The 20,532-nt window shown below is 42.4% G+C and overlaps 1 protein-coding gene and 1 long non-coding RNA gene across 9 annotated transcripts in view; one reads left to right on the top strand and one right to left on the bottom strand.

Moving 5' to 3' along the window:
- The window catches only part of LOC310682536, a 35,786-nt gene extending 28,596 nt beyond the window's left edge, over positions 1-7,190 (bottom strand). Inside the window, exon 1 of the long non-coding RNA XR_014513955.1 lies at positions 7,062-7,190. This is a non-coding gene — a long non-coding RNA (uncharacterized lncRNA). The remainder of the gene's footprint in view (positions 1-7,061) is intronic.
- Positions 5,170-20,532, top strand: part of ZFHX4 (zinc finger homeobox 4) — a 184,151-nt gene continuing 168,788 nt past the window's right edge. For 7 of the 8 annotated variants that reach the window (XM_083450866.1, XM_083450872.1, XM_083450871.1 and 4 more), the window contains exon 1: positions 5,170-5,640. The gene's annotated coding sequence lies outside the window, so the exon portion shown is untranslated. Of the gene's footprint in view, positions 5,641-7,336; positions 7,871-20,532 lie in introns of those variants that run through there. The other variant, XM_083450867.1, reaches the window with a different exon arrangement.

The following is a 20,532-nucleotide window of genomic DNA, read 5'->3' as shown; positions in this document are numbered from 1 at the left end:
GTTCCTGAAGAGTAGAGTTTCAGTTAGCCTTTAATGCAGGACTATAAGAATTGTCATTTCTATACCTTGGCGGACAACATTTTTGAGAGAAAGCATTGATTGATTTACTTTTCGCTTACTGCTTTTTATAATTAAATGTGGTTTAAATTATCCTCTTTTTTTCGGTAAGTCGGATCAGATGTTGCTTGCTGGAGGCTTTCTTTTAACGGTACTTTTAATTTATGTGTAGTTTTTACGGACAACACAGAGGTGGTGGCTTTTATTTAGTTGTAAAATCTACACGTTTTCTTTTGAAAACTTGGCTCCTTGGGCGAAAACAACTTTTTCCTGGGCATTTTATAATCACCGTTTGCCGCAGAGGTAGTTTAGCATATTGTCTTTAACACCAGAAAGATTCCTGTTTTATGGGCATTGTGAACTGTTGGATCTAGGTATAAACTTACTTTCTTGTCTGTGCGCTAAGGTGGGTAATTTTATTGGCTTTTGTTATTGTTTGTCCTTTTCCTGATCCGATCGCTGGAGTTGGGGTCTCGCTTCCTTCCCGCTTCTCTCTCTTTCCCTCTTTCTCTCCTACCCCCCTCTCCACACACCCCCGTCCCCGCCGAAGAGAAGACAAAAACGTTTCCCCTTGGCTCTGGCCACTGTGCCGGGAAGAGGCTTGTGGCGCCGTGGGGAAGGGAAGGGGTCCTTTGGCCAGGCGTTGGGTCGTTCTCCAGGATTTGCATAAGAGCTCGCGAAGTGTCTGTGAAGTTGGCGCATTGCTATTGTTTGGGTCTAGTCCTCCTGGGCTGTTTTTGTTGATAAACACGAGGGCGGTTGCCGCCAGGGGAAAGGGAGGTCAGAGCAGTGTCAAAGCTCTGACCTCTAAAAGCCCAGAGGGCGCCCGGCTCCTTCACCCACCTTTCTCAGTGCGTGTGTCTGGGCGAGGGGGTGTGTGTTTGTGTGTGTGTCTGTGTGCACGCGCGTGTGTGCGCCCGCGTTTCCCTTTCCCATCCAAGCCAAGAAGCTCAGGTTCAGGGTATTTAAAGCCCGCGACCTGCTCCAGAAAGCAGCTGAGCAGAGAGCTGTTTGTTGTCTAAGGGCTCCCGAGGAGGAGGAGGAAATGCTAGCGAGAGCAGCTTTGATTTCTGGTAGCGTCGGGGACCGGGTGGGGGTTGGATCTCTTTTTTTCCCCTTTTTGCGCAGCTCAAGCCACCACCATCACCTCCCCAAAAGGCCAGTCAGGGGCTGGAACTCCGATGGCAGGCACGATTTCGTCGGGATGCGTGGCCTGGCCGGATCTGATCGCAACCTCCCTCCCTTTTCCCCTTCGCGTCGTGGCGTAACAGAGATAACTGCCGTCGTAGAACGGGCTGGGAAATGGACAGTTATATTAAATGTATATGGTTACGTGTTGTTGTTGTTGGGTGTGTTTTTCTCCCCCCAAAAAGAAAACAATGCAAAAAAGAGAGCTGTCATTTCCCCTAATCTGACTAAAGAATCTGCAGAGTTCGGGGGCGTTTTTCTTTCTTTCTTAGACTGACAATCCTTGCGGTTTCGCCCCTCGTGTCAACTTCCCCTCCTCCCCCAAAAGGTCCCGAAGATTGCTCTCAGGTTTTGTTTTTTTTTAAAGCGTGTTTTGAAACGAAGTTGCTGAGTTAAACAAAAAAATGTTAGTTAACATACTGCCTTTGTCAAATAGCCCCGGGAGGAGGAGAGACAACAAAAAGGCAGGAGGAGGAGGGGGGTCTCGGGATCTGAAAGTGTCTGTAGCTCAGATAAAGGGGTCTCTAACACGGAGATCTTGTAATACCTCGTTTCAAACTGAGCTCATCTATAGACTTAGGGAGCGCTTTCAAAAGGCACGGATCCTCTTTCCCTTGGGCTGGAGGGGGGGAGGGGGAGGCGGGCCGTTTATTAGGGAATTATGTCGGGTTATTAAAAAGAGGGGAGGTTGTAATTATGTATATCCTCCTCCTGGCCCGGGTGCGTCCTCAGCGCCGGTTGGGGCGAAGGCAAGGCGACTGGGAGCAAAAGTCTGTCAGCTGCCCTTGGCCCCGTCTTTGTCTGATCGGGAGAGTGGCCAGAGCTGGCTCTGAAACCCGCGTCCAGGAAGTTGCTTCTTCAACTCCTTGGGGCTGGCATCTGAGACGGGGCATGCCCACCCCCCGCGTGTGAATCCAGAGAGCATCATTACCACGATCTCTCTTATCTATGTCTCTCGGAAAATGATAGTTCTTTCTCTCCCACCCCACCGCACTCCTTGAGGAAAGGAACCCCCCAGTGCCTGGGTGGGTTGCCCTGAGGATAAGTATGCCTGAGAGGGCTGCTCGAGGGACCGGGTTGGGGGGGTGGGGAGGGAAGGAGCTGGAGAGGTGAGGCATAGGTCTTGGGGGCGATTAGCTGAGCGAGCAAGAGGACGAACGAGCCAGTCAGGGAAGGGGAAGCAGCTTGCAGCTCTGGCCGAGCTTCTGGGGGAACCCTCTTGGAACAGCCAGCCAGCCCACCAGCCCCCGGGGTGCTCCTGCCAGAGCCGCGCTCCGCTCTTATCACACACACACACCCCGCCGCCATCCAACCTGCTGCTGCCTCTCGGAATTAACCTCCTTCGATTTTTTCCTAGCTACGTGGCTATCCCCGGGTTTCTTCTAAACTGTTAACATCCCGGAGTGCCTTTTCCATCCAGATAGCTAGTATTTTAGGGGGGGGGGGTGGACGGACGGACTAGGAGCTGAGAACACAAAGCCGAAACAGAGGTGAAGGGGTGGGGTGGGCGAAACAAAAACGTTAGGAAGGAATAAACAGTACTGGAAGAAACCTGGAGAAAGTGGACTATCCTTCCTCAATTGCTGCTCGCATCCCCCTTTGTTCCTTTAGCTGGAAACCGCCACTGTTAAAAAGAAACTACAATCATTCTACGAAAGGAGGGAAGGAGAAAAATGTGCATCAAAAAATGCCCTGTGTTGTCAACAGACCTTCGGAGCTTCTAACAGCCTTGCTTAAAAAAACCAAAAACAGTAGAAATATATAAAACAAGGATTTTTGCAACACCTTGCTCTTCGTTTCCTTATGCTCCTGCTACCTAAACTGTATCTGTTTCTTCACTTGAATCTGAACGAGAGGCATTGTGCTCAGGTGTTTCTTCATCAGACTGGATTTAATTGTCTCCAGGGCTAGGAAATGGACTGCCATCCTTCAGACATGTCTTTGAATGGCCAATGCATTCTGCTAGCTTAGACTCCCCTTCCGCTTCAATAAGAGCCAAAGAGACCTCTTTCTGTCCTAAGTTCCCCGATCTTACTGAACGGGGTTGGGAAATTTCATTTTAGTCATTGTTAACATCGCTGGTCCCTCTCTGCAAACAACGATACAGACTATCCCTTCTTTTGAAACTCAGCTTTCTGATACGCGCACAAAACATGCCCAAGTACTGTTTCCTTTTTATTTCATTGATGAGTAGGTATAACTCTCGAGCGAAAACAAGTTACTCTCCAAAAGCCTTCTACGCACTGTCTTTGACATTAATCATTGGGCTCAGATCTTGAAATTTGCTGGCTGCGGTTACTTTCCACTCAGTTTCTACGAAGTTTCACCATGTTTTGGTTACCCAAGGAGAACTGGACTTCCATGTGGGCATTTCCCCCTCCTCTCAAGTCTAAGGGACCTTCACCATGACCTTAAAACATCTGTTTTTCTTACTGCGTCTCCCTATCTCTGGCCTATACAGTGTCTTTCCTGGCAGGCCCTTCATTCATCATCAGGTGGATATTTCCCTCTTAGTATTAGCTCCAGGATTTGCCAAATGTTTCTCTAGATCGGACGGTTTAAGGCCCCTAAAAGATGCATATTTATACCTTGTTTTTATGGAGGATTGTGTTAAACCTTTCTGTTGGTATTTAGTGCTTAAGGCCTAAGACAAGGTTTTGACGTGTATCCCAGGAATCAGGAACTTCAAAGGCACGTCAGCACGAAGGTTATGGTTCACCTGCGCAGGGTCTTTGGGATTGTAAATATCCTTTATATTTAAGTCTTAGTTACTGATCTTTTCTGGCCTTTCCATTTCTATAATGTTGGGGGAGGGGGGAGGTGTCCCTGCGGTGTGTTTGGATGCTCTTTTAATAGACATGATTTTTAATCTTCACTAGGGGGTATTTAAAAGTATCTGGATTCCTACTTTTAGTTAATTATATTTTAATGAAAGTGTCACTCATATTCACATCACATCTGTAGTATTAGGTTAAGATAATTAGATTTTCAAATGAGAAGCGATTGCTTTCCGTCCCTTGCAAGAGAAGATTTCTAGGAGATTTCTATTTATAATGGTGTCGGTGGATTATTGTCTATAGACCAATACAACTCTTCCTTTTCATATAAAGCAGTATCTCTGGTAAACCTAAGGAGAAATATAGACCCTCTCTCTTTTTTGCTTCCACAGGGAAAAGGCAGGTAGTTCTGCTGGAGTAGCATTTGTTTTTTAAAAACCTATTTACTACTGGTATTACACTAAAAAAAATCCTGTTTGTTATTATAAACTTACTTTTGTTGAGTTGTTGGACCAGTTACACCAGGGAGATTAAACTGCCATGTGTATATGCAATAATGCATATGTCATATGTGTATACATGAGCTACAGATGCAGAGATATATAATGTCACCGTATGCACAATATGTGTGTGCAAATAAATCCTCAATAATATGTAAATGATTCTCTATGGCTATAAGAGCAGAAATTTCCGATCTCAGACTCACTCTCTTTCCATACAGAGGCGCATTCCACATTCATTATCCCAGGCATATTTTCTTCCTTTAAAAAAAAAAAAAAGGAAGGGGGGGGAGAGAGAAGAGAGAGAGAGAAAGAAAGAACTTCCCTGGTGGGAGGAATAATTAATTTGCACCCATATCTTTTCACATTCCTGAGCAGTTATGAACAGCAAATCTTCTTTCCTTCCCCTCTGCCTCTTCTCTCTCTCTTTAATTTTCCCCAGCCATCTACTTTGTGTGTCTGTGTGTGTGTCTGTGTTACTAATGAAGTTTGCAGACTTGTGTTTGTGTCCACGAGCTGCTTCCCTGCTGCCCGCTCTGCTTTAGGGCCAGTGGTGTGGCTCCCGCAGCCCCTACGAGCCCCCAGCAGCAGCGGCAGTAAGTCCGGGCTGCGCGTCATTTGCAGTCTGGAGAATGTTGATCACCTCACTAATTACACCTCTCTCTCGCTCGCTCGCTCGCTCTCTTCTCTCTTTCTCTCTCCCCCCCCCCTCTCTCTCTCATTCCCAGAGTGCATATCGGGAATAGACACACAAAGACATGCGCACTCAACTTAATCAGCCATTTTTTTAAACAGGGCTAAAACGATAATAATTAGCAGAATAAAGACATATCGGATTTTCATTTCCTTTCCTCCTTTTCCCAACCCCTTCACAACCAAACAGCGAGACCGCGGTCGCCACATGCTTTAACAACTCCCGGACCCCAAAGGACCGCTCCATGCCCCCCACTTCTTGCTCAATCGTTTTTATTTCCACCCAATAAAGTTGGAGGATTATTTTTTTTTATTTTTTAATGAACCTTCTGTCGTTTACTTGGATGTGATCAGCTGTTAAGTAAATAAAGCAAAACAAAACAGAGAGGCGAAGATCCAGTAAGAACTGCGAGGGGAAATGGAAAGTAAGTTTTTTCTTTAACTTTTATTGAGTAGTTTGTGTTAAATTTAGGTCGAGTATCGATTATCTTTCCAGGCTGATCTTGCACAATCTTTGATATTTCGCTCTCGCTCTCCCTCTCTGCCTGCCTCTTTCTCTCTCCCTCTCCCTCTCTCACTCTCTCGCTCTCTCTCTCACACACATACACACACTCCCATCCCCAGATCCTCTCTATCTCTCCCTTTCTCGCCCCCCTTTTTTACCTCTTTCCCCATTTTTAGGTACCGCTTTACGGGAGGAGGGGTTCCTTCTTTCTCCCTTTCTTTTAAATTCCGGGAGGGTGGATGGGGCTCGGGCGGGGGTGTCCGGGGTTGTTTTTTCCACCCTTTTCACGCTGTAACTTTCGGATTAAGTGAAGGACCTTAGACGTTTTGGCGGAAGAGAATCTTTTCGGTGGTGTCTCTTTTTTCCTTTCCTTTTTCCTTTCCTTTTAATGAGCTGGGCAATGGTCTTATTTGGAACCACGACACGGCTGTCAAAAGTACTTGCCTCCCTGTTCCCTTCTCCCCCTCCGACCCCCTTTAACCCCGGATTCCGGAGCGCGGTGCCTCTGGGGAAAGTTTGGGGTGCCTTTGGGGTCAGAGACGCGTCTTTGCCTTTCGATGCGCGGGGTGTGCGAACGGCGCTGGGCTCCGAGGGGCCCCTCCGTCCTCCGCGTGTGTTTGGGTGTGTGTGTGTGTACGCGCCGGAGATGCGGGGTGCTGTGCTTTGCGGCAGCCGGGCTGGGCGAGTGCCTCGGCTGGCAGCGCGGCGAGGAGCCCGTTAGAGGAGCGCACCGCCGCTCGCTTCCCCGGGCTGCCCGTCGCCAGCGCGCTGCGCTGCGCCCCGCCTGCCCACACCCGGCTGCGGAGCTGGCTCGCCGGAGGAGCTCCGCTCGCCGCTGCCTGCTGGGGCTGGGGCAGCTTCGCCCGCCGCTTTCCTTTGTGAAAAGGCAGCCGCGGGCTTCCTCCTTCCCTTCCCCTCCGCTCTCTCCCTCCTTTAGTTGGGGCTCCGGCGTTGTTGGGATCGGACCCTGGCCAATTTTTCCTTCCTTTTTTTAATGTATAAAAAAACCATCGCTTCTTCTCTCCACCCCCCCAACCCCACCCCACCCGGCCCAATGCGGTGTGTGAGCCCGGTCCGCCCCTCGCCCTCTCCCGCAGCGGCTCCGGGTCTGGCTCGCCTCGAGTGCATCTCTCCTCCTTGCGCCGCGGCTCAATGGCAGGCGCGCCTCGGCTTCCCCTCCCTGCGTTTGCAACCTGACCATCGCCTGTAAACATGGGGATCGGGAAACTTTGCCCCACCGCTGGCGGCTGGCGGCTTGTGGCCCCTCTGCCCTGCCCTGCCCGCCCGCCAGCCCCCTGCCCCTCGCCCCCCGAGCGCACGCTGATGTCTTTCTTTTGTTACCTGCTAGCCGGAGGGGGAGGGGGGTCTCGATCTCACCGGCTGCTCGGGGCACTGGGCCCAGCCGAGAGAGGAGGCTCCGCGAGCCGGGTTCAGCCTCCGCGCCGTCCCGAGGAGGCTTTTTCGCTCCCATTCAATAACACACACCCTCCTCCTCCTCCTCCTCCTGTTCTCCTCCTCCTCCTCCTCTTCTTCCACCTTAGGTACCAAGACATACATCGCAAACATAACACCCCCCCTCCCCGCCCTCCCCACCACAAAAAAGCCTCTCAACCCAAAGACAACTTGCCAGGCTGAAGATGGTGGATTTACATTGAGCCAGACCCCGCCAGGGTCACCCAGGAAGTCTGACTATCCCTCTATCTGACAGTTGCATTTCCTCTCCTCCATTCCGATCGCCTTTTTCATATTATTATTAACCCTGTTCCATTTTTAATCAAGGATCAGGTAGCTGGCAAAGGAGAGGGAGAGAGAGAGAGAGAGGAGGAAAAAAAAAGGAGAGGGTTGATGATGTTGAAGGTGGATAAATATCTCCTATATTTATATTTGAAATTGTGATTCCCCTTTGGAAGGATTTCCAGTGGCTCGATCCTTAGGAGCGGTGGTTGAAGAGCAGATTGTAGTTTATTCTCTCTTTGAGAGTTTGGTGGATGTCTCAGTGGATGGATGGAAGGAAGAGGTAGTGAGCAGCAGCCTTGGAAGCCCTGCCTGTTGTTGGTTAGATTGAGGCAGAGACTTGGCTGCGATTGGGACACCACTGTGACATGGGCATCGATCGCTTCCATTGAGAGCAATGCAAAAACACAGTCTGGGTATGTAACACTCTCAGTGCCATCAACCCTTGTTTTACTTTCTATTTACTGACAAAACTGACAGAACAAGGCAAGTGAGAAGGGACTTTGCTTTTTAAAGGCTAGATAGGAAAGGGGGCAATGGAAAAGACTTAAAATAAACAGGACTGGAGGGTTGGAGAAGAAAAGAAAAAAATATTTTTTAAAAAATATGATTGTTCCATTTTCTATTCAACGCTACTTTGAAGGAATTTCTTTCTCTTCTGTGCTATGGGATTCTAGAAAAAAAAATAGAATGCAATTGCAGTAACTGTAATACTGTAATAAAAAGCAATCCTTGCAACAACAGCGAATATCTATATCTGTTTATCTGTATATCTATATCAGGCTGTTTCAGGCTGCAGGAAGGCACACCAGAATAAAAGATGGCTAGCCAGCTGTTTTTAACCTCTTGCACCTGGCTTGAGAGCTGGGACTCACTTGGATTATTCAGTGAGCCTGGCTGAATATTCATACTGTAGGACCTACCTGCTGTGGCTGTAGCATCATCTATAGGCATTGCCTTGGGCTTTGAAGGGTTTTTGCAAAGTAAACATGTATTTAGTTGTTTTCCTTCAAATGGCAATGAACATATAGGGCCAATTAAATAGAATACTTATAAATCTACAGAAGTGAAATCTGCTCAAAGAACAAAGAAAGGTCAAGTAAACCATCTGTATAAGTCACAATAGCAGTGGTGGTAGTACCTGCTGGTAGGATTAGGAGTGATACTACCTTAAATGCAAGCTTGTAGGGAATACATCCCTTGTATCTTTCACAATAGACATAAGGTTGTGTTTATATAAAGATTTTATTGTTCGCCAGCAGAGACCGTGTAAAGAACTGTTGAGAAAATCACTGTTTAATATTGCAGAATTTACTGCTTCTATTCTGACTACGAGCCTAAATTTACACAATGGAATTTGATTATCTCTAATAACAGTATTAGATCCTGCCCTGGATGGATGAGAATTGAGGTGGTTTTGTTGATTGCAAGGGTTTAATGTTGCATTTCAGAATCTGATGTGGTTTAGCCTGCCTTCCATTAACTGGAAAACCCCTGAGGTTTTACAATTATTTCTTAAAGATAATACATTTAAGATTGCATTGGTAGGCTGGAGAAAAGTCATATAGGCAAGAAGGGAAGCCCTTAATAACTCTTGAGATTCAGACATGTTCAGCAGTTAGATTGGCTCTGACTTCACCAAGGGTCGACAATGTGTCATTTCCATGAAGCCAAATTGCCCTCTGCCTATATGATATTAATGTGCAAATCAATATTTCAGGGATTAAATTTCCCTTCTTCATTTTTTATGGTTTCTACCTCAATAAGTCTCAAGTCTATTAGAAGAGGCTGGATGATTTAAAATCTTTCACTGCAGAATGGCTTGTTGTAGCCTTGTTTCACAGACCATTTTTGGATTTTCGCTCTAAAAGACGAAAGGCTTTGCAAAGAAGTTCATAGTCAATGTAGGGGCATGCGCAATACTGTAAAACCCTTTTCAATTTAGAGATAAAAAGGTATTGAATATATGCATATATATGATATATACATTGTGCTGCTTTAAAAATATTGTGTTAATCACTTATTGATTTATTTTGAAATCAATTGAGGCTTCTTTCTTGTTAGTGATTTGTTTGCATTTTTATGCATTTTTCCCACCACCAGCAGCATGCTTGGATTATTTTGCAGTGAGTATTATTTAGGTCTTCTTTGAAGAATATCTAAAAATAAGCATGTTAAGCTAGTTAACATAAGTGATATTAAAAGTCTGCTATTGAGGCTGAGTGATGTTAGTTGCATTGAATTAATTAAGAAAAGGGATCTTTTACTGAGATGTTAGTCTTTTAAAGTGGATGTGCATTGGTAGTTTTTATTGAGTGGTCTTTTGAATATTCATGATTAGTTAAAAATGGAAAGCGATCAAGGAGGAAACCATACATGGCAGAAAATTTAGGTCACATACAAGGTTGTGACTTTATCGCATATTGGGAAGGCCCTACTGTCTATCATTTTGATGCTGTTTTATAGGCTTAGACCATCTGGACCAAGTTCCGCACAGCTGCATTGATTTCGTATGTGATAGAACATTTTTTCCATTCAGTGTGAAATGTTCCTTCCTAAAAACATACACTAGACTCGCTTAATTTAGTCTGCTAAAAGAAATGTACATGAAAAAAGGACAAAAGGCTCTTTAATCTTTGCAAGCTGTTTGTTTTTCTTCAAGATTCCTGTCTGGGTTTGAAAAGTCGTGTTTATTGAGATGATTCTGAGGTGTGACATTAAAATAATATATGATTTCGGGGGTCTGTGCTGAGTCCTGCTCTTCTCCTTGCCTGTCAAAACACAGTTAATCTATTCTTATTTACAATTAATCTCAATAAAATTAATCTTAACTGTGCATTAGTCAGTGGCTTAAAATATCTAATTATATTCAATTAACTGCTGTCATAGTAATTAACACTGCTTAATTGCTTCAGCATATATTTATGTAAAGCTCATTAGTTCCTAGCTGCTCTTTTTCTCCTCTTCTCATTCCTTTTTTATTGCTGTCACAGCACTGACATCAAATCCAGGCTCTCCCCCCCCCTTTGAACTTTCAACATATGACAGTGACAATAAATGAATCTGTAACATTTTATTTAGCCTAATCTTGAGTGCTTTCATTTTTAAAAATGTAGCAATGCTGGGGCTTTAGAGAGCCTTCTCTCCCAGCATATTTGAAAATATTTTCTGTCTCTGTTGATAGAAATATGAGAAGCCAGGTTAAGCTTTGTATTTATAAATGAAGAGCTTTTCCTGCATCTGCCTTGGGGCTGTACCCACAAGGCAGAGCTTCCCTATTCCGAAATAATTCAAAGGGTTAAAGACTTGGCCAAGGTTCAAATTGAAAAGAGCCCAGGGATAGTGCATGTGAATATGTACAGGTTTCATGTAATTAGTGCTTAATTATATTAACATATGCAAATTGTCAACTTTGGAGCTTGTTGAGCTGGCAAAGATCAGCCTGGCACAATTGCTGCATTGTTTTGAGACAATAATGGATTTCAAGTTGGATTGTGGAAACACATAACTAGCTATCTAATTTAACTCATACCATGGTGAAATTTCATTAGTCTCCATGGAGACTGGTTTAATTGTGCTGACTAATGTTCTGGGCTGCAGAATGTCCTAAAAAGAAAGCGTTGTTTGCCTAATCCACCTTACAATGACACTTGTTTGTACATGTTTCCTTTGTGTGACAATTTGCATATGCAAATAAATAGTTTCTCAGCCCCCATTTGTCACGGCTGTTCATTACCCATGAAGAGGACATTGTTACTAGGCTGTTACTGAGTCTCCCAAGACAGGATAGTGTCAACCAGTCCAGCCACATTCTTTCATAATTTGTTTCTGATTAATAGACCAGAGTGAGGCTCATTCTATTCAGGCCTCTGCAAAGGGAAGGTCAGTTCTGTCACTGAAAGGAGTTTCCGCAGCAACTGAAGTCCCCCCTCCCCTTTTCTTCTTTGGCTTAACAGAATCATATTTAAAATATTGTATTCTTGCTCTAAGGAAAACATCTTCTAATAATCTCTAGTTTCCTAAAGCAAAAGATAGAAAAACAAAGGAGATTCGGGTTTTGGAATATTAATCCTGTTTTTGACAGAAAGGTAAACTGATATAATTGCTTTTCAGTGGAAGGAATGGGGGTTTATACAAGTGTGAAAGCATCGGAAAGGATTAGCATTTTTTTGCATAATGAAAAGCTCTGCTGAATAGGGCACTGAATGGTTGACTGAATGACTAAGATGAAAGGAAGATGAAAATGCAAGCTTCTCTTTCTTTATGCCTCTGCTCAGCTCTCCCTAAAGTTATGTTTGTCCAAGACTTGAGAAAACAAGCAGAAGCTCAGATTTCAGCAACTTTATAAGATGCCTTGAATTTCCATCATCATGCTGATGAATATGTATGATAATGGTGCAGCTAGAAGATGATAGACACAGGTTTGTAAGTAGTAGCAACATTACAGACTAATCAAATATTGACTATTGGGTATCGAGTCTTCTCAGGGCTTTGCTTCTGGGGAGGGGCAAAGGTGAAAAAATAGATTTTTAAATCAGAGGAATGTGTACATCAAACAATAGTAATAAGCTAGGTTTATTGAAGCTGTTATATGTAGGCATAGTTTTTAAGTTAATAAATGTTTTAATTGTCTTTTAAATTTTGTTGACTGTGTTTGAACTGTGTATTAGGTGGTTAGTAACCATTTTGAGGATACAAAATAGGAATTGCATCAGTTTGATCCTGTCGATAGATAAAAAATACTTTAGATAGAAATTAGGCTGTAATGAGGTTGATTCTTAGTGTGCTTTAGTGCTCAGTTTTTGATATGTTTACAGTAGGGTCGTAAGTCATGTCACTAAGGACCCAGTCCCTACTCCTAGCAAAGTCAGTGATAAAATATCTATTGACTTAAATGGGACCAGGAGGAGGCCTAAAGCTATGACTGTAATTGGTTAGCTGTTGACAATGTGATCTGTGCTTCTAATTATGTGCTCTCAACAGTAACCGGGACAGTTAACGTATTCTATGTGTTGATGCACTTTTACAAATTAAAAATTAGTTCCCTGGCACATATGTAAATCAGATGTAGCGTGGAAAAAATGATTATTTATTGGCTTGCATGTAAAATAGTATCTTTTTCATATCCCTGTAATTGTATTTGAAGTCATCAGAGAAAAATACTTTTGAATGCACCATATAGCAACTTGCCTTATGTGTTTGTTCAAGGAACCTGTGTGTGTGTGTGTGTGTGTGTGTGTGCAATTTGAGGACTATAGGTTGTATCCAAGTAAGTCATACTAAAGTAGATCCATTTAAATCAATGGACATGGCTGAAGTCTATTGATTTCAAAGGATCTACTCTGAGTATGACTTGGATACAACCAATATATGTAACTAGTTTGGTGGACTATCGTACATTTACAAAGTAAGTAAATATTTGTAAATAACAGAAAGTTGACAGCTTAGTATGGAACTATTGTCAGAAGAGGTTTGATCTAAGATGAGTCATAAAGCTTTCATGTCAGGAAAATTATTTATAACTTTGTAAACGTTTATTGCTAATGTTTGGGGATCTTTGAAACATAGTTTAAAATAATAAGAAAACTGATGTACCTTCAAAGTAAAAGATGCTTTCTGAGAACTTTGGGGAAATGTGTTAATTAAAACACATTAATTTATATTGTTAAGCAAGCGACATATGTTCTGGTTGTTTCCCAACCATGAACACATGGTTCATGGTAGTTTATGGGATGGGACATCTGCATTCTTACTGAGGATGCAGAAATCCAGGCTGCCCATGCAGTAGCAATGCATGTACATTTATAACCCCACTGAACTCAGCCTGAAACTTACTTCTGAGTACAGTACATGGAAATTATTTTGTTGCATGAGAATACAGAGAGTGAAATACAAACTCTTCAGCACATGTCTGTTAAGTGTAACTTCTATTGTGAAAAGTAGAATGTGTTCCTAAGTAAGTAGATTTTAAACCTTTTTTTACTGAGAAGCAAACCACACTGAGTACAACTGAGGTCATCTTCTTGTTTGTATGTATGGCTAGCTTTGAAATCTTACTACTATAATAATTAAGGGGAAATTGAAATGGTCAGGTTCAATAGTCTTCATAGATCTAAGTCTTGCCATCCTTATAGAAGAAAAATGTCTACTTGTGACTATATAAAGTAGTTTAGGATATGCCAATTAATATGGATGTATTACAGTCTTCTGTAATAGGCACATTTTATTATTTTGTTGTTCCAGTGTTCTCTTAAGTCTTTTTTGTTCTTTTTGCTTTAATAAGTTTGCACTCATAAAAGATTGGAATGCTAGAGTTGTCTAGAGGGAGATACTTAAAAAAAAAATATGAAGAAAAAGGAATTATGTTGGAAGAATGGTTGAGCTGAGTTTTATGAGCAAAATGTTTACCATTTTAAGACACATTTAATGTGCACATCCCTTTTAATGAGCTTTCAGGTTTAAAAATATTTGTAATGTAATTTGTTTGTAATGTTTTTTCTAATTCTGGGAACTGATTAAAACCTGCCTGAACATCATTATTTTTTTACATGCAGGCATAACATATTCATAGCTGTCACTGAACTGAGTGGGCAATATTAGTCCCTATAGCAGGGGGACATTTTTCTGTTGAGGGCCACATCATGCCATAGATAATCTGTTGTGGGCCACATACCAGCAGCAGCCGGGGCCAAAGGCAGGGATAGACGGGGGGGGGGGGGTTTATTGTGGAAACCGCTTGTGATATTTGGATAAAGGAAGGTTAATAATAATAATAATAATAATAATAATAATAATACAGATGTGAGCAAGCCAACCTCTTCTCCCTCCCTCCCTCTTTTCCTATTCATCCTCACCTAGTGGGCTGCTAGGGGAGGGACAGATTACTCTTGTCAGATGTTTGAAGTATTCACTTGCAGAGGGCCTCCCCCCCCCCCAATTATTGCATCATGAATTTGGTTTCTTCTTCCATTTTTTCTCTCTTCCCACTTGCCTTCCAGGATCACCTAATCAAATTTATTTATGACATTTCTACCCCAGCTATCTTCAAAGCAGCTCAAAATGGCATACAGTACACTGCTCTCCCTCTACTCCTTTTATTCTCAAAACAACCCTGTGAGGTAGGTTAGTCTGGGAGAGTCATCCATTGAGCTTCAGGACTACGTTAGGATTTGAACCCTGGTCTTTGCTGGATTATAGGTGTACTGTCGAGTAAATCATGTGACTATATTTTGAAGAACCATTTCCCTTGTTTCTGACAAACAGGCAAGAATCAGATAAGAAGAAAGAACAGATACGCTTTGGTTAGACATCTTGCAGCAGAGACATTATCTAGGAGTCAACCCATTATGTTTTCTGGATCAGTTCTAGCTTGTTTCCAGCTTGACAAATGTTTTCTGTTTGGTTCATTTTCTATCAGTGAAAGACAGTACAACACTGGATAACTCAGTTGGTTAGACTAGTGCTGGTAACACAAAGCTTGTAGGTTAGATCCCTATATTCCTGCATCGCAGGGGGTTGGATTAGATGATCCTCAGGGTCCCTTCCAACTCTACAATTCTATTATTTGATGATCTAATAGTTCAGTTCTTGTTTATGTAGGGAAATTCAGATATTCACATTATGATGTAGATTTGAACACGTAGCCAAGTGATTACTATATCTGTGATACTTTATCCTAAACTTTATGCATGACGAAAAATCCAAAACAAACAAACAAACACCCTTTAAGGTTGGAAGAGACAGAGACAAGGGATACAGACAATTAACACTGGATAATTGTTAGTTAACTCTTGATGTACCAGGTGTTAATAGAATAAAAATGTGTGCAGTTGCAACAGTATTTAAGTATTACACATACCATCCTCTATGTTTACAGATTCACTTTATTACTCCCTTGGTCTTTCTTGCCTCAAAGCCTGGACGCAATAGGCTGTTCCATTCTATATTGCCTGGGAGTCTGCAATGCTGACCACTGCCAATGCAGCCAAACTCTCTTCTTAATGAGCAGCTAGCTATATATATACCAGTATTTAGATCATAGCTTAGAAAGTAAAGGTTTCAACACCAGCCTTAAGATGTACAGTGTTGCAGGAAGGCATCCTTGCAATATGCAAAATATCCACTATTTCTTCTGCCACCATGTTGCTTTTCTCCATGGTCTGCTGCGGTCAACTGCAACCTTGTAGTAGGCCTCTATCCTCCCTCTAACTTTCCAATAAAGGAAGATCTTTTTGGATGTTGATTTTTTTAAAATGTGCTTTTAATTCCTTCTGATTGGGTTAGTAAATGTGCCACCACATCATTCTTAGGCGAATCCTATTTGAGTTGATAACCTGCATTTATTTATATATATTGTTCCAGATCAAAATGAAACGGAATAGAAACTTACAATTTTTCAGGTAGCGATAAGAAGGTTTCATTCACCTATGAACCATGTGGATACTGGAAAGACATCTTTGTCATATAAATGGAAGTGGCAGTTCATTTGTATATTGTAAAACAACATAAAATCACGTGATATTTAGGACATGTTTTGCCTTTAAACTAACTTTTGTATGCTTAGTTCAAGTCTAAAAAGGTCATGAAAAATTAATTAAAATCAAAAGCCTGCTTCATTAGCTGTAAATTCAGTTCATTCATGCTAGTGTAAACCTAGTATAAGTGACAATATAATAATTGAATTTAGAAGTCAATTTAGAATCACTGAGATTCACTTTGCCTTCAACATCTTTTTGTAATACAGTATTGCAATGTAGGACTAGATTGCGAGCCCATATGCCTGAGGCCTGGGCATGGCTGGCTTTTATAACAAGGGAGCAGACTAAAGGGAAGTAGTTTCCCCTTTGGTCCACTCCCTAAACTGTGCCCCCAAGTTCACCTGTGATTGACTGCAATCTCAGGCAAACCCCAGCAGCCAGCGCGGCCAGTGCAGGAGGACGTGGTATCCTCCCGCGGCCATGCTGAAGCCTGAAGGTTGTCCTACAGTGGCAGCCATGCCGGACTGCAACTGCCACTTCCCTCCATCTGGCAGGTAAGCGGCCGTTACTTTTGGTGGATTTACCAATACTCCACACCTAGCTTGTGATCCTACTTGATTTTGGTCCTGTTTCTGTAAGAGAACACAAAAATGGTCTTCTTGAGTTTTTCCCATGCAAAGAGATAAAATGGTGAGGAAAAACTTCACTTAACTGAATTTCTGAATGCATAGTTGCTCTCAGTGGCACAGGAGTAGAGCCAAGAAAAAGCTGGCAGTCCTAGATCCCACTATTATCTGCTTTACAACTTCAAAGGCAGAGTCTTCTCTGTTGCATCCAATTTGAGGTCAAGATACAAAGGACTCAGAACAACAAAGAAAACCAAACTTTTCTAGAGTTGCTCTGTTGTTAAATCTAGGTGAAAGTGCAGAACAACTTTCACTGTTTGACCTTTTACGTCTGGGCTCTCTGCTACAGCCGTGTCCATGAGACACAGTTAGGCCTCATGTTTAGTCTCATTTTTTTACTCAATCAAATGGAATAGAATTGGTGGCCCTTCTTTCTCAATGCTACATCACTCTGAAGAAGATGAAGCACATTCTTGGTGAAGTCCCTTTATTTTTAATCTTTGATCTGTCAACGGTATATGTAGCACTGAAGTGAAACTCTGATCTACTATACTTGAATCAGGATGTCTTTTTCATGCAGTTGGAACTTCAAGCTTCTCCTTGATAGGTTCTGTTCAGTTTCTGATTCATCACAGTGGTGTAAAGTTTATGAAATGTAGGAAATCATGGGCCAAAGTGATGAGGATGGTCACTTTGTTGTATGTGATGAAACCCTTGGGAAGTAAAGCTCTTAAGGCTACATTCTGAAAGTATAATTTATGCTTTAGAGGCAGTTCAATATCATAGTTTAAGATGTAAAAACTTAAAATACAAACATTAGTTTTATTACTACAGTGCTGAACCTTAAGTCTTAAAATCAGTGGTGTTGTCAAATACCATAAAATGAGCTCAGAGCATTCTGTTCATTTCTTGTATGTTGCAATAGTTTGCCCTAGTCATCAATGCTGTAAATTAAAGACTATCTTCTGACGTGTTAGCATTCATCCCGACTCTTCATTTTTGTTATTTAAAACATAGGGTTCTCAGGATGTTGTATTCGATTTTAAAACCAGTTGACAGTAGTACATTGAAAGGATTTACAATATTCATTCTATTTCAAGAATTATGAGAAATGTTAACATAGTTTGTGATTGAAATTTTAAGTGGTATAATAGTTTGTTAATTACATGGGCTGCAATTCATAGTATTTATTTATTTTACTAGCAGTAGTTGATTTTCCTATATAAGATCTGCTTTATTTATGCAGTTTTGACATGTGAAATGGGACAGTCCTGTTTTTAGGAAGGTGGCACAAAAGTTATTCAAGAGGTGAAGACGAGGAAAAATAGGGTGAATCACTTCTTGTCTGAAATGAAGCAGGGTGCAGATTAGGAACTATTAAGATTTGCCAGGAGTTGCTGGTCCTAGAAGCCTGTTTAAGTGCTCACTGTCAACAGGAAAATCACGGGCGGCACTTAAAGTGGCTCACCTCTGATTTATTCATAAACCACACATGAGCACTTGGCTTTGTTCTTGCTCTAGTAAGGGGAACTGATTCCAATAAGAACAGGGATAAAGAGCTTCTTGCATGGTCCAGAAGTGAATAGCACTTTACCTCAAAGCATGACCTCCATTCCCAAGATCTGTTGTGTTACAGTTGACTCTGTCTCTATGTTTATTCTCAGTTGAATTGCTAGGAGAAGTTACAACAAATACTTTGCAAAGCTTCTAGATTCAATGAGAACTCTGTAACTGGGACTTAGGTTCTTCTGCCTTGATGGAAAAATTGCTCTGTTTATTCTGGACCTAGTGATTTTCTTTCATAACATTTTAGCTTTGGTGCTGCAATTGCTAATTTAGAGGGATGAACTGATTTTACCAAAGCTGGAATGAGAAAGTTTACTTATAGAAAATGCAAGTGAAGTTACATTACAAAAAGATAGCTAATGTCATCCTAAGAGTCAGAAAAGTGGTTCCCTAATTTACTAGGCATGTTTGATTGATTCACTTTATTTATGTGTCTTTAAAAATGGGGGAAGGGGCATGTAGAAGACTTTTAACTGGCATGTTTGCACTAGGGCAGAGGTTGAGTACAGTTACTTAAGTCCCTTGAGAAACATTTAGTTAATAGTAGTCATGTTCTGATCCTGTCCATATCTGCCCTTTTCTTATTTAGTGAAGCTTATTTGTGTTTACTTAGGTTTAGATATGTTAAAACTGACTTTCATTTTCACAACAAATTTAACAAAAGAAGAATCATAGTGGAAGATAGTGATGAGAGTTAATGATACGTCTTTAGATAAAGCAGTACTTGTGTGCAATCTGATCACTGCTATCAGCTCATTTGTCATGGCTGAAGTGAAAATGTCAGGACCAATGAGCGTATGAGTGCTGAAGGGGGCGAAAGGGCTTTTGGAGACACTTTTGTGCTGGGAGTGGGCTATAGCTTAAATGCAGCTCTAGGGAAATACTTGGATTAGCAAACTCTGTGCACAAATCCCAAGCATAACAGAATTAGTTGGGAAAATGAAGTTTGTTGTTGAGGGGTGGGGGGAGAAGGGATAATTTCTGTCACACAGCCCTCGGCTGCAGCCCCATAACTGTAAAATAGTGAGGCATTGTGTTAACTAAATTTAGTGATGCAAATTTACACGTTCCAGTAAAATGACTGATATACAACATCACAGCCTGGTCTTATTGCAGTTCAGCAATTGTTTAGTTTAGTTTAGCTCTATGCCATCATGTTAAAATGCAGAATATCTTTTACATTCTGAGAAACTGCATCTTAGTGACTTTTCAGCTTTCATTTGAGAGTTAATTCTATTAGGACATCTGTGGGAGGTAGTGTAACAAAAGAACCATCAGAGTTGAATGACATTTATCATTCTTACTTCCTATGGATATTTTTCTCTCTCTGAATTTTTAATTCACAGTATCTAAACATTTCCATGGTGTAGCTCCCTTTCTTTATATTGCGGACCAACTTTCATCTGGCTCCAATGGAGCCCAGACTCTTTTTCCAGTGCAGTTGAGAGACTGGCCTCCTTAAGGCTGACTTGTATGTTACAAAGAAGCAGTAGGGGCAACCCACCCTACTTCCTATGTCATAACAGAAGCAGGGAAAGAAGAAGCTCAAGTCACGTACACTACCTTTTTGACTATTTATTTTTTAAGTGTGAAGCAGCTCTCGGTATCTATCCATTCTTTCGCAGAGCCTAGGGCTTGCCGATCAGAAGGTCAGCGGTTCGAATCCCCGCGACGGGGTGAGCTCCCTTTGCTCAGTCCTTGCTCCTGCCAACCTAGCAGTTCGAAAGCACGCAGTGCAAGTACAGTGGAACCTCGGGTTGCGAACGTGATCCGTGCGGGAGGCACATTCACAACCCGCACCATTCGCAACCCGCAGCACCGCGTGCTGGCGCTTCTGTGCATGTGCAAAGTGTGGCATGCACGAGCACCGAAACCTGGAAGTAACCCGTTCCGGTACTTCCAGGTTCGGTGCAGTGTGCAACCCGAAATCGTGTAACCTGAAGCATCTGTAACCTGAGGTACCACTGTAGATAAATAGGTACCGCTCTGGCGGGAAGGTAAACGGCGTTTCCGCATGCTGCTCTGGTTCACCAGAAGCGGCTTAGTCATGCTGGCCACATGACCCGGAAGCTGTATGCTGGCTCCCTCGGCCAATAAAGCAAGATGAGCGCCGCAACCCCAGAGTTGTCCACGACTGGACCTTTACCTTTAACTAATGTGAATTGTGTGCCGCCTTTGTCAGGGCCCAAATGCTAATTCCTAGGCTTGCCATTTGAAATGTGACAGGTAAAGTGGCAGTTCAGATGGTGATCATTTGGTAGTGGAAACACATAAGCACCGTCCTGGAGTTATGCACCTTTGCTTCATATTCACAACTGCACAGCGCCAGGAGCATGCAGCTGTGGTAGCTCTTAAGTGTGATTTATTCTTCAGCAGTGACTAATTATCCAAGGTTTTAGAATTTCAGTA

The sequence above is a fragment of the Podarcis tiliguerta genome (assembly GCF_965153285.1).
Source record: "Podarcis tiliguerta genome assembly, chromosome: 7".
Taxonomy (NCBI): Eukaryota; Metazoa; Chordata; class Lepidosauria; order Squamata; family Lacertidae; genus Podarcis; species Podarcis tiliguerta.
Note: the sequence above shows the minus strand (reverse complement) of the source record. Positions and strands in the feature narration are given on the sequence as shown.